The sequence below is a fragment of the Bos mutus genome, chromosome 5 (assembly GCF_027580195.1).
Source record: "Bos mutus isolate GX-2022 chromosome 5, NWIPB_WYAK_1.1, whole genome shotgun sequence".
NCBI lineage: Eukaryota > Metazoa > Chordata > Mammalia > Artiodactyla > Bovidae > Bos > Bos mutus.
In genome coordinates this window covers 96,874,325-96,887,648 of record NC_091621.1, presented here as the reverse complement: position 1 = coordinate 96,887,648, position 13,324 = coordinate 96,874,325, and the positions used below count along the sequence as shown (strand labels likewise).

The 13,324-nt window shown below is 39.6% G+C and overlaps 1 pseudogene; it reads right to left on the bottom strand.

Moving 5' to 3' along the window:
* Positions 1-203: 203 nt before the first annotated feature.
* On the bottom strand, positions 204-810 carry LOC102272189 (integrin beta-1-binding protein 1-like; annotated as a pseudogene).
* Positions 811-13,324: the final 12,514 nt, after the last annotated feature.

Here is a 13,324-nt window from a genome sequence, read left to right as displayed (position 1 = left end):
CACGACTGAAACAACTTAGCAGCAAATAAGACACAATAGAAAAACAGATGGTTGATATTTTGTACATTGCATTTTCTTCAGAAAATCTAGAGCAAAGGATCGTTTATATGTCCATAATAGTTCAACACCACAGATTGAAAACAGAACTACTGAGAAAACAGCTGAACTTGCACTTGAAGTCAACTTCCCCTTGACTGCAAAATTCAAGGTTTCTCAGATGTCAGTACAGTGTTGAAAGCAGTGGATAAAACTTTACAGATTGCTTGTGCTTGTTCGAGGCTATTGTACTAGTAAACCCACAGGCTGTATTCTTCATTGTTCACATCTGTAGTCTTCAAAGCCAATAAGCTTTTTCCTGCACCCAGATCATCATCATAACATACCTTTTGGATGATTAAATACAGAGCATACCCATGTAAAACATCATACTGATCTGATGTGGATACTTCTATACCAAACTTGGTAACCTGCATAGTAAATTCTTCCTCCAAAGGGACGAAAGGCAATTTTTTATCTTCCTGAGTGACTTCTTTATAATTTATCAGTTCTAGTAGCCCCTCAAGACTTTACCCTTCAGAGAGTTTCAGTTTCTCAATTGCATCAATGTATTTTTTTTTATATAAATCCTGCACAGGTATCTGAATTATTATTGCTTTGTCCTGAGGTCTTGGTGGAATTGGTGTCAAGGTTTGCCACCTTGCTGGACTGTGAAAGCCTCCCAAGGCTGGAATCTACAGACTTGCCCTTACTACTGATTTCTCTGCTCTGGGAATTGCTACTATTGTATTGCTTCTTATCTTTCTGAAACATCTTACTACATAGCTGACCCAGAGGCTCTCACTGCAGAATCCAACACTACTTTATCACCTTCAAAGATTTCACAGACAGTGGTCTGCACAGATAGCTTCCTTTCATTCCAACACGGTCATTACTCATCAGAAAAACAAGGTACCTTACTGTCTGCACTCAGGGTCACAGACTCACTGCCTGCGCAGCCTGAGCTGCTGTTGCAACTCCTGTTCTACTCAGTTTCCTCTTTTAATAGGCTTTGTGTCTCTGCTCTAGCCTTGTAGTTAACATGTTCAGTTCAGTTTAGTTCAGTCGCTCAGTCGTGTCCGACTCTTTGCGACCTCATGAACTGCAGCGTGCCAGGCCTCCCTGTCCATCACCAACTCCTGGAGTTCACTCAAACTCACGTCCATCAAGTTGGTGATGCCATCCAGCCATCTCATCCTCTGTCGTCCCCTTTTCCTCTTGCCCCCAATCCCTCCCAGCATCAGAGTCTTTTCCAATGAGTCAACACTTTGCATGAAGTGGCCAAAGTACTGAAGTTTCAGCTTTAGCATCATTCCTTCCAGAGAACACCCAGGACTGATCTCCTTTAGAATGGACTGGTTGGATCTCCCCAAGAGTCTTCTCCAACACCACAGTTCAAAAAGATCAACATGAGGTTTCTATAAAATGTCTCAAATAGTCCTTTTTCTGTCAATAACATGTTATCTTCACTTGCCTATGTGAGTTCTGTCCTTTTCCTCTTACCTTTTTATGTTTTTGTTGTCGCAAATTGTCTCATTTTATGTTGTAAGTTTGGTATTGAAGTAAGGTATTGAAGTACCTATAGTCCTGGGTCAGGAAGATCCCTGGGAGAAGGAAATGGCTACCCACTCCAGTACTCTTACCTGGAGAATTCCATGGACAGAGGAGCAGGTTGGGCTACAGTCCATGGGGTCGGAAAAGAGTCAGATGTGACTTAGTGACCAAACAACAGCAAAATAGTTATTTTTACTGCTCCTCCCCCACCTTTAACCTTTATGTTGTAATTGTTTAACAACCTATACTGATATAGAGTTGTAATTTTCTGATTCTGAAATAATCACCTTATTCAAGGGTTTGTATACTTTTGCTTTCAGGTGGTTGATGGCTAGGATTGAAAGCGCGGCCTCCACTTTTCCCCTAGTTCTGCCTCCACTATGTGTTCCAGTGCACACCCTTTTGAGGTATTGATGTGTAGAACTCTGGTGTCTTGGTGTGTTGGTCAGAGGAACCTTGGTTGAGTCATGGATGTTTTACTGATTGTAAATTGAAGATGAGAGACAAAGGAGGGTATCATGCCCCTATAATGCTGATGTCACTCCAAGACTTTATTTTTTAGTAGATTTAAGATCACAACAAAATTGAGGAAGGAACCCCAAGTACCTCCTGCCCCAAACATGCATAGGTTCTCCCATTACTGATATCCCCACCAGAGTGGTACATTTGTTACAACTGATGAATCTGTAGTGATCCAAAATCCACATTTTACCTTAGAGTTCACTCTTAGTGTTGTATATTCTATGGATTTGGACAAATAATGACATGTACCTATTATTATAGTATCATATATAGAATTTTCATTGCCTTTTCCAGAATATCTTAGTTGGAATTGTATAGTATGGAGGTAGGTTTTTCAGATTGGCTTCTTATTCACTAAGTAATATGCTTTTAAGATTCCCCCATGTCTTTTCATGGCTTGGTAGCTCATTGGTTTTTTTTTTTTTTTGCATTGAATAATATCCTGTTGTCTAGATGTACCATTATTTATTCACTTACTTAAGACAATGTTTTTGCTTGTAAGTTTTCATATGAATAAAACTGTTATAAGGCTTCCCTGGTGGCTCAGATGGTAAAGAATCTGCCTACAATGCAGGAGACCTAGGTTCAGTACCTGGGTTGGGAAGATCCCCTGGAGAAAGGAAAGGCAACCCACATCAGTGTTCTTGCCTGGAGAATTCCATGGACAGAGGAACCTGGCAGGATACAGTCCATGGAGTTGCAAAGAGTCTGTTATAAACATCTGTGTGCAAGTTTTCAACTCCTTTGGCTAAATACCAAGGAACATGATCGCTGGATTATATGGTAAAAGAGTTTATTTCTGTAAGAAACCACAAACTCTCTTCCAAAGTGGGTGAAATGCATTGCATTCTGACCAGCAATATATGAGACTTCCTATTGCTCCAAAGGCTCTCTAGCATTTGGTTTTGTATTTTGAATTTTGTCTCCTTTAATAGATGTATTGCTGTTGTTCAGTTGCTCTGTCATGTCAGACTCTTGTGACCCCCATGGACAGCAGCATTCTAGGCTTCCCTGTTCTTCATTATCTCCTGGAGTTTGCTCACTCATGTCCATTGAATTGGTGATGCCATCCAACCATCTCATCCTCTGTCAGTTGACAGATTTTATTTTCTTGAGCTCCAAAATCACTGTTGATGATGACTACAGCCATGATATTAAAAGACGGTTGCTCTTTGAAGGAAAGCTATGACAAATCTAGACAGCATATTAAAAAGCAGAGACATCACTTTGCCAACAAAGGTACATATAATCAAACCTATGGTTTTCCCAGTAGTCATGCGTGGATGTGAAAGATGGACCATAAAGAACGCTGATGCTGAAGAATTGATGTTTTCGAACTGTGGTGTTGGAGCAGACTCTTGAGAGTCCCTTGGACTGCAAGGAGATCAAACCAGTCGATCTTAAAGGAAATCAATGCTGAATATTCATTGGAAGGACTGATGCTGAAGCTGAAGCTCCAATATTCTGGCCACCTCATGTGAAGAGCTGACTCATTGGGAAAGACCCTGATGCTGGGAAAGATTGAGGGCAGGAGGAGTATGAACACATTGAATGGCATAACTCAATGGACATGAGTGTGCAAACTCTGGGAGACAGTGTAGGACAGGGAAGCCTGGTATTTCAGTCCATGGGGTCATGAAGATTTGGACACAACTGAGCGACTGAGCAACAACTTCTGGTCTCTCTACTCTGCTTCACTGATCTACTATTTATTATTTAATATCACACTATTTTGATTATTGTTACTTTATAGTAAGTCTTCAAGTCAGGGAATGTCAGTCTTTCAACTCTATTCTCCTTCAGTATTGCATTGAGTATTCTGGGTCTTTTGCCTGTCCATAAATTTTTTAGAATTAGTTTGTTGAAATTCACAAATAACTTGTTTTGATTAAGATTGGGAGCACTTTGAATTTATAGATCAATTTTAAAAAACAAAAAATAAAAAGAACTGAGTTGAGGTAATTCTCCCCAAGCCAAACAACTTGATATTTAACTCAGGCCATACAGTCATGAGTAAATAAATGATTTACACTTGATAATTTGATATCTTAAAAATAGACTTTGGAAAATATATTAGGTTGGTACAGTAACTGTGGTTTTGCATTGTTAAAATTTGCCATTTGATATTGGAATACACTTTAATAATGTGGTTATGTTGTATATCACTTTAATATGCATTTCCTGCTTTATAGTTATTAATGACTTATTACTTGCTGCTTATTTTATATTTATTTTAGACTATGGAGATGATGTTCAACAAAAAACAAATTTGAGCAATTTTTTTTTATTCGAGTTCAAAATGGATTGTAAAGCATCAGAGACAACTGGCAGCATCAACACAACTGGCCCAGAAACTGCTAACGAACATACAGTCCAGTGGTGGTTCTAGAAGTTTTGCAGAGACGAGAGCCTTGAGGATGAGCAGGGTAGTGGCTGGCCATCAGAAGTTGACAACAACCAATTGAGAACAATCATCAAAGCTGATTCTCTTACAACTACATGAAAAGTTGCCTAAGAACTGAATGTTGACTATTCTACAGTCAACAATTTGAAGTAAATTGGAAAGGTGAAAAAGCTCAATACGTTGGTGCCTTATAAGTTGACCAGAAACCCAAAATATTGTTGTTCTGAAGTATCATCTTGTCTTATTCTATGCAACAATAACAAATGATTTCAGACTGTGATGTGTGATGAAAAGTGGACTTTGTATATGAACCAGTGATGACCAGCTCAATGATTGGACAGAGAAGCAGCTCCAACTGCTACTTCTAAGTCACTTCAGTTGTGTCCGACTCTGTGCGACCCCAGAGATGGCTGCCCACCAGGCTCCCCCGTCTCTGGGACTCTCCAGGCAAGAACACTGGAGTGGGTTGCCATTTCCTTCTCTAATGCATGAAAGTGAAAAGTGAAAGGGAAGTGGCTCAGTCGTGTCCAACTCTCAGAGACCCCATGGACTGCAGCCTACCAGGCTCCTCCATCCGTGGGACTCTCCAGACAAGAGTACTGGAGTGGGACGCCATTGCCTTCTCCGAAGCAGCTCCAAAGCACTTCCCAAAGTCAAATTTATACTAAAAAAAGGCAATGGTCACTGTTTGGTGGTCTGCTGCCCATCTGATCCATTACAGCTTTCTGAATTCCAGTGAAACCATTACATTTGAGAATTATGCCCAGCAAATTGATGAGAAGCACTGGAAACTGCAATGCCTGCAGCCAGCTTTGGACAACAAAAAGGGCCCAGTTGTTATACATGACAAAGCCCAACCACATGTCACACAACCAACGCTTCAAAAGTTGAATGAACTGGGCTACAAAGTTTTGCTTCATCTGCCATATTCACCTGACCTCTCACAACTACCGCTTCTTCAAGCATCTTGACAACTTTTTGTAGGGAAAACACTTCCACAACCAGCAGGATGCTTTCCAAGAGTTTGTTCAATCCCAAGCACAGATTTTTACACTACAGGAATAAATAAAGTTAATTCTCATTGTCAAAAATGTGTTGAATGTAATGAATAGTTTCTATTTTGATTAATAAAGAAGAGCTTGAGCCTAGTTATAATTATTTAAAATTCAAAGTCCAAAATTGGAATTATGTTTTCAGTAACCCAACAGTATTACAAGGTAGGAGCCACATTTTGGATATGTTCAGTTCAGTCACTCAGTGGTGAACGACTATTTCCGACCCCATGAACTGCAGCACGCCAGGCCTCCCTGTCTATCACCAACTCCAGGAGTCTACCAAAACGCCTGTCCATTGAGTCGGTGATGCCATCCAACCTTCTCATCCTCTGTCATCCCCTTCTCCTCCTGTCCTCAATCTTTCCCAACATCCCAACTCAACTTTCCAGTGAGTCAGCTCCTCGAATCAGGTGGCCAATGTATTGGAGTTTCAGCTTCAACATCACTCCTTCCAATGAATATTCAGCCCTGATTTCCTTTAGGATTGACTGGTTTGATCTCCTCGCAGTCCAAGGGACTCTAAAGAGTCTTCTCCAACACCACAGTTCAAAAGCATCAATTCTTCAGTGCTCAGCTTTCTTTATAGTCCAACTCTCACATCCATACATGACTACTGGAAAAACCATAGCCTTGACTAGACAGACCTTTGTAGACAAAGTAATGTCTCTGCTTTTTAATATGCTGTCTAGGTTGGTCATAACTTTCCTTTCAAGGAGGAAACATCTTTTAATTTTATGGCTGCAATCACCATCTGCAGTGATTTTGGAGCCCAAAATAATAAAGTCAGCCACTGTTTCCACTGTTTCCCCATCTATTTGTCATGAAGTGAAGGGACCGGATGCCATGACCTTAGTTTTCTGAATGTTGAGTTTAAGCCAACTTTTTCACTCTCCACTTTCACTTTCATCAAGAGGCTCTTTAGTTCTTCACTTTCTGCCATAAGGGTGATGTCATCTGCATATCTGAGGTTATTGATATTTCTCCTGGCAATCTTTGATTCCAGCTTGTGCTTCCTCCAGCCCAGAGTTTCTCATGATGTACTGTGCATATAAGTTAAATAAGCAGGGTGACAATAAACAGCCTTGAACATACTCCTTTCCCAATTTGGAACCAACCTGTTGTTCCATGTCCAGTTCTAACTGTTGCTTCCTGACCTGCATACAGGTTTCTCAAGAGGCAGGTCAGGTGGTCTGGTATTTCCATTTCTTTCAGAATGTTCCACAGTTTATTGCAATCCACACAGTCAAAGGTTTTAGCATAGTCAATAAAGCAGATGTTTTTCTGGAACTCTTGCTTTTTCGATAATCCAGCCGATGTTGGCAACTTGATCTCTGGTTCCTCTGCCTTTTCTAAAACCAGCTTGAACATCTGGAAGTTCATGGTTCACGTACTGTTGGAAGTCTGGCTTGGAGAATTTTGAGCATTACTTTACTAGCATGTGAGATGAGTGCAATTGTGCGGTAGTTTGAGCATTGTTTGCATTGCCTTTCTTTGGGATTGGAATGAAAACTGATCTTTTCCAGGCCTGTAGCCACTGCTGAGTTTTCAAATTTGTTGACATACTGAGTGCAGCGCTTTCACAGCATCATCTTTTAGGATTTGAAATACTTCAACAGAATTCCATCACCTCCACTAGCTTTGTTCATAGTGATACTTCCTAAGGCCCACTTGACTTCACATTCCAGGATGTCTGGCTCTAGGTGAGTGATCACACCATCATGATTATCTGGGTCGTGAAGATCTTTTTCGTACTGTTCTTCTGTGTATTCTTGCCACCTCTTCCTAATATCTTCTGCTTCTGTTAGGTCCATACCATTTTGTCCTTTATCGAGCCCATCTTTGCATGAAATGTTCCCTTGGTATCTCTAATTTTCTTGAAGAGATCTCTAGTCTTTCCCATTCTGTTGTTTTCCTCTATTTCTTTGCATTGATTACTGAGGAAGGCTTTCTTATCTCTTCTTGTTATTCTTTGGAACTCTGCATTCAAATGGGTATATCTTTCCTTTTCTCCTTTGCTTTTCTCTTCTCTTCTCACAGCTATTTGTAAGGCCTCCTTAGATAACCATTTTGCTTTTTTCCATTTCTGTTTCTTGGGGATGGTCTTGATCCCTGTCTCCTGTACAATGTCACAAACCTTCGTCCTTAGTTCATCAGGCACTCTATCAGATCTAGTCCCTTAAATCTATTTATCACTTCCACTGTATAATCATAGCAATCAGAGCATGCCATACCAGTGACCAATGGAATGTAACATACCTAAAATACAGCAGTTCCCAGATTACTGGATCTCCACAATTGCCTGGAATCTCAAGCAAATCACCAACTTGGAGTTACGGAGAGAGAGAAGAGAATAAAAGACAGGAAGGAAGCAACTAAAGGACTTAAAACAGGAAAGGCTAAATTTTCTTTCGTGCCCTTCTCTTTCAATTCAGGTTAAGAGTGTAGGTTTCTGGCTATCTTAAAAAAAAAAAATCCGTTTATCTCACAGATAAATCTATCCTAATTAGACAAAGCAAATGGTAGGATAAATTATAAAGGTTCCATATTAAACCTCAGACATTCTATTAAAATTTATCCTAAAATACCATCCAAGAAAAGAATGCTGTCTGGGAAGATGGTGCCCTGGGTCCAAGTTCATAGCTCCATTCCTCTGTAAAATCTATACCGGGTTGACTCAACACTAAGAAGTGTGGGTTAACTTGTTTAAGACTGTTGCCTTACAGCCTGTCCTCCAGGAAAAGGAGTTGGCTACTGCAAGTTCAGTTCAGTCGCTCAGTTGTGTCCAACTCTTTGCGACCCCATGGAATGTAGCACGCCAGGCCTCCTGGTCCATCACCAACTCCTGGAGTTCTCAAACTCATTCATGTCCATTGTGTTGGTGATGTGATCCAACCATGTCATCCTCTGTCATCCCCTTCTCCGCCGGCCTTCAATCTTTCCCAGCATCAGGGTCTTTTCGAATGAGTCAGTTCTTTGCATGAGGTGGCCAAAGTATTGGAGTTTCAGCTTCAGCATCAGTCCTTCCAATGAATATTCAAGTCTGGTTTCCTTTGGGATGGACTGGTTTGATCTTCTCCCCAGTGCAAGGGACTCTAAAGAGTCTTCTCCAACACCACAGTTCAAAAGCATCAATTCTTTGGCGCTCAGCTTTCTTTATAGTCCAACTCTCACATCCATACACGAATACTGGAAAAACCATAGCTTTGACTAGACAGACATTTATTGACAAAGTAATGTCTCTGCTTTTCAATATGCTATCTAGGTTGGTCATAACTTTCCTTCCAAGGAATAAACGTCTTTTAATTTCATGGCTGCAGTCACCATCTGCAGTGATTTTGGAACCCAGAAAAATAAAGTCTGACACTGTTTCCACTGTTTCCCCATCTATTTGCCATGAAGTGATGGGACCGGATGCCATGATCTTAGTTTACTGAATGTTGAGTTTTGTTTTTTTTTCTAATTTTATTTTTAAACTTTACATAATTGTATTAGTTTTGCCAAATATCAAAATGAATCCGCCACAGGTATACATGTGTTCCCCATCCCGAACCCTCCTCCCTCCTCCCTCCCCATACCATCCCTCTGGGCCGTCCCAGTGCACCAGCCCCAAGCATCCAGCATCGTGCATCGAACCTGGACTGGCAACTCGTTTCCTACATGATATTTTACATGTTTCATTGCCATTCTCCCAAATCTTCCCACCCTCTCCCTCTCCCACAGAGTCCATAAGACTGTTCTATACATCAGTGTCTCTTTTGCTGTCTCGTACACCAGGTTATTGTTACCATCTTTCTAAATTCCATATATATGCGTTAGTATACTGTATTTATGTTTTTCCTTCTGGCTTACTTCACTCTGTATAATAGGCTCCAGTTTCATCCACCTCATTAGAACTGATTCAAATGTATTCTTTTTAATGGCTGAGTAATACTCCATTGTGTATATGTACCACAGCTTATCCTAGTTCACTTTTATGAGGAGACTCTTTAGTTCTTCACTTTCTGCCATAAGGGTGGTGTCATCTGCATATCTGAGGTTATTGATATTTTTCCCAGCAATCTTGATTTGTTTGTGCTTCCTCCAGCCCAGAGTTTCTCGTGATGTACTCTGCATATAAGTTAAATAAGCAGGGTGGCAATATACAGCCTTGGTATACTCCTTTCTCAATTTGGAACCAGTTTGTTGTTCCATGTCTAGTTCTAACAGTTGTTTCCTGACCTGCATAGATATCTCAAGAGGCAGGTAAGGTGGTCTGGTATTCCAACCTGTTTAAGAATTTTTCAGTTTGTTGTGATCCACACAAAGATTTTGGCATAGTCAATAAAGCAGATGTTTTTCTGGCACTCTCTTGCTTTTTCGATGATCTAACAGATGTTGGCAATTTGATCTCTGGTTCCTCTGCCTTTTCTAAATACAGCCTTAACATCCAGAAGTTTACAGTTCATGTACTGTTGAAGCCTGGCTTGGAGAATTTTGAGCATTACTTTCCTAGTATGTGAGATGAGTGAATTCTGCAGTAGTTTGAGCATTGTTTGGCATTGCCTTTCTTTGGGATTGGAATGAAAACTCATTTTTTCCAGGCCTGTAGCCACTGCTGAGTTTCCCAAATTTGCTGGCATATCGAGTGCAGCACTTTCACAGCATCATCTTTTAGGATTTAAAATAGCTCAACTGCAAAACCTCCATTAAAGCTGGCCACTTGCTTAAGACAGTCAATCCCTGACTCAACCACTAAGAAGTGCGGGTTAACTTGTTTAAGACTGTGGCCTTACAGCCTGTCCTCCAAGAAAAGGAGTTGGTCACTGCAAAACCTCCATTAAAGCTGGCCACTCGCTGAAGACAATCAATCCCCAGTCCCAAGATATCTGGTCCCACACAGGCAAGGGAGACCTCACCACCCACTCAGTGGCACAATCCAGAAACAAGATTCTTCCCTTTTCTCCCTTACCCTGTCTACCTACTATTAAGTCCTATTGGGTCTCCTCCAGAATGTCACCATTCAGATGAATATTTTTACTCTGTATTTTTCCTCTAAAATTAGTTATTAATTACAGTTTACTTTCTACAGTCAATTCTTTAGGTGGGTATTTATTGATTTATCTTTCACTCTTGCATCCTACTTTCTACTATTTTTTAAATTCCCTTCTTCCTGAAGGACCTCTTCATCCTTTCTTTCCCCGGGGGTTTTTCTTTGTATTATGCATAAAGTAATATTTTACACACAATTCCCCTGAACCTCACATCACTTAAAAGATTTAATTTCTTTTTATTAAATCAGTGCAGTCTTCTTTCATTCTCTGCTGAAATTCAATGTCATTAATTATTCATTGCTACTTGTAAGTGTGGTACTGGAGAAAACTCCTGAGAGTCCCTTGGAAAGCAAGATCAACCCAGTCAATTCTAAACAAAAAATAGTGACAGCAGCCAATTGAACATTTAAAAAATATATATTTCTTTACTTGTTTGGTTATACCAGGCCTTAATTGCGGCATGCAGGACTTTTAGCTGAGGCATGTGAACTTAGTTGCAGTGTGTGGGATCTAGTTCACTGGCCAGAGACTGAACCCAGAACCCCTATTTTGGGAGCAAGGAGCCTTAGCCACTGAACCACCAGGGAAGTCCCTCAACACTGTTAAGTAAACATGTGCAACCCTAAATATCTTACCTGATTTGAGAAAAATATTTGCAAGTTATTTGATAGAGGTGAGACCAAACTTATCCATCTAATTGTGCTTGTTCCAGAATCACCACTTTAACCACTGAGATTTTTTTTTTTTTACAATCTTAAAAAACTGAGGAAACTCAATAGATGTTTTTCAAAATTTAATCTCTCATAGAGATTAAACACATTTTTAAAAGCACTTTTCATTTTAAAGTAACCCCATTACATGATAACATTTTGGAACTTCCGTGGAAGTCCAGAGATTAGGACTCCATACTCCCTCAGGTGGGGAACTAAGATCTGTATGCTGAGTGGTACAGCCAAAAGAAAAGAAAGTTACAAAAAATAATTATCTAAAAACAAATTTGAGAAAAGCATCATTGTTTTACATTTTTTGCAAATCTAACTTTATAGCATACAACTGAATTCCCTAATTATTTGCGCCTTCTGTTGCTGATACAGTCTTGACATCAACAAAATCCAATCTGTTTTTTTATAGTGTTCACAGCCTTTTCAGATAATCATGCATCATTCTTGATACTGCATCAAAAGTTGACAAGCAACTGTTCCATAAAGACTTAGTGGCAATGAATTTAGCTTTACTTCTCAGCTGGTAAGAAGCTGATACCACAAAGAAATTTTCACATTGTTTTATTAAAATCCATTGGTCTACCTGGCATTTTGAATGGATCTCTTATCTCTTTGCATTGGTCATCAGAAATATTGGTCCATTAAGCTATATAGATGTTCCAAATACTGGCATTTTGGTGTATAATATCAAAAATAATTATGTTCATTAATATTCTCATTGAGTTGAGTATGGGTCCAGGTAGTGGGATACTATCAAATGCATGGTCTTAGATAAAAAATTCCCCAAATCCCAATTTTTCTTTGAAAGCTTAAATTTTATCACTGGCAACAAATACTTTTATTCACCTTGAATTATCAGGATGATGTAGTTTGAGACAAACATGTCAGATGACTTCAAGTAAAAATGATGTTCCATGGGACTACTCAATGACCATAACATCACCATTGCTTTTGTATCTCTTGCTTTACATCATTCTGGAATGCATATAGTTTATATGTGCTTGCTATTTCATCACCTAGGACATTTAAAAGATGTATATTCAGGGGCTAAGACTTAACAACTTGCACTACTTTATCAAAGACATTCTTAAGGGAGACTTTTTTTGAGAGATCCCAGCGGTAAAGAACACAACGACCAACCTGATGACCATTATTAGTCTCCAACTATTGCATTGCCTCAACTGATGGCATTTTACAATTTTGCTTTTCTAACTGAACCTTCTATTGACATTTAAACCATCGAATACTCAGGATGAGCACAGTGACTTTTCCTATGGAAGCATGCTGCTTAATATATTGATATGCCCCATCTTCTGAACTCTTCAGAAAATAATTTTAAAACCTGTGAAGAATGAGTTACCACCTCAGAGATGTTTATTAAAGTGCATATTTCTGCAGTGCTAAGAATACTGACACTAGCAAAACAGAAACTATACATCCATTAAGTAACTCCCCATTTCTCCCTTGTTTTTCAGTTGCTTAGTCCTTTCTGACTCTGCAGCCCCATGGACTGCAGCACACCAGGCTTCCCTGTCCTTCACCATCTCCTGGAGCTTGCTCAAACTCATGTCTACTGAATCAGTGATACCATCAAACCATCTGGTCCTCTGTCATCCCCTTTCCCTCCTCTCCTCACTCCTTCCCAGCATCAGGGTCTTTTCTAATGAGTCAGGTCTTGGCATCAGGTGGCCAAAGTATTAGAGCTTCAGCTTCAGCATCAGTACTTTCAATGAATATTCCATTTCTCCCTACTCCCAGAAAAAATTTTAAAATGTATTTTTAAAACCTTGTAACATTAAGGTTTTATGAAAACAACAAATCCGTACTTCTAGTTGTCATATAGAGTAAAGCCCAGAAACATATGAACAATTTTATTTTGCATTCCTTGAAATTTCCTAAACCTAGAAAAATTTTTGCTCCTCTTCTGAATAAACCTGAAAATATTTAACATTTCTTTTAAAAACACCTTTCTAAAAAGTGCTGCTGTGAGGATAGGCAACA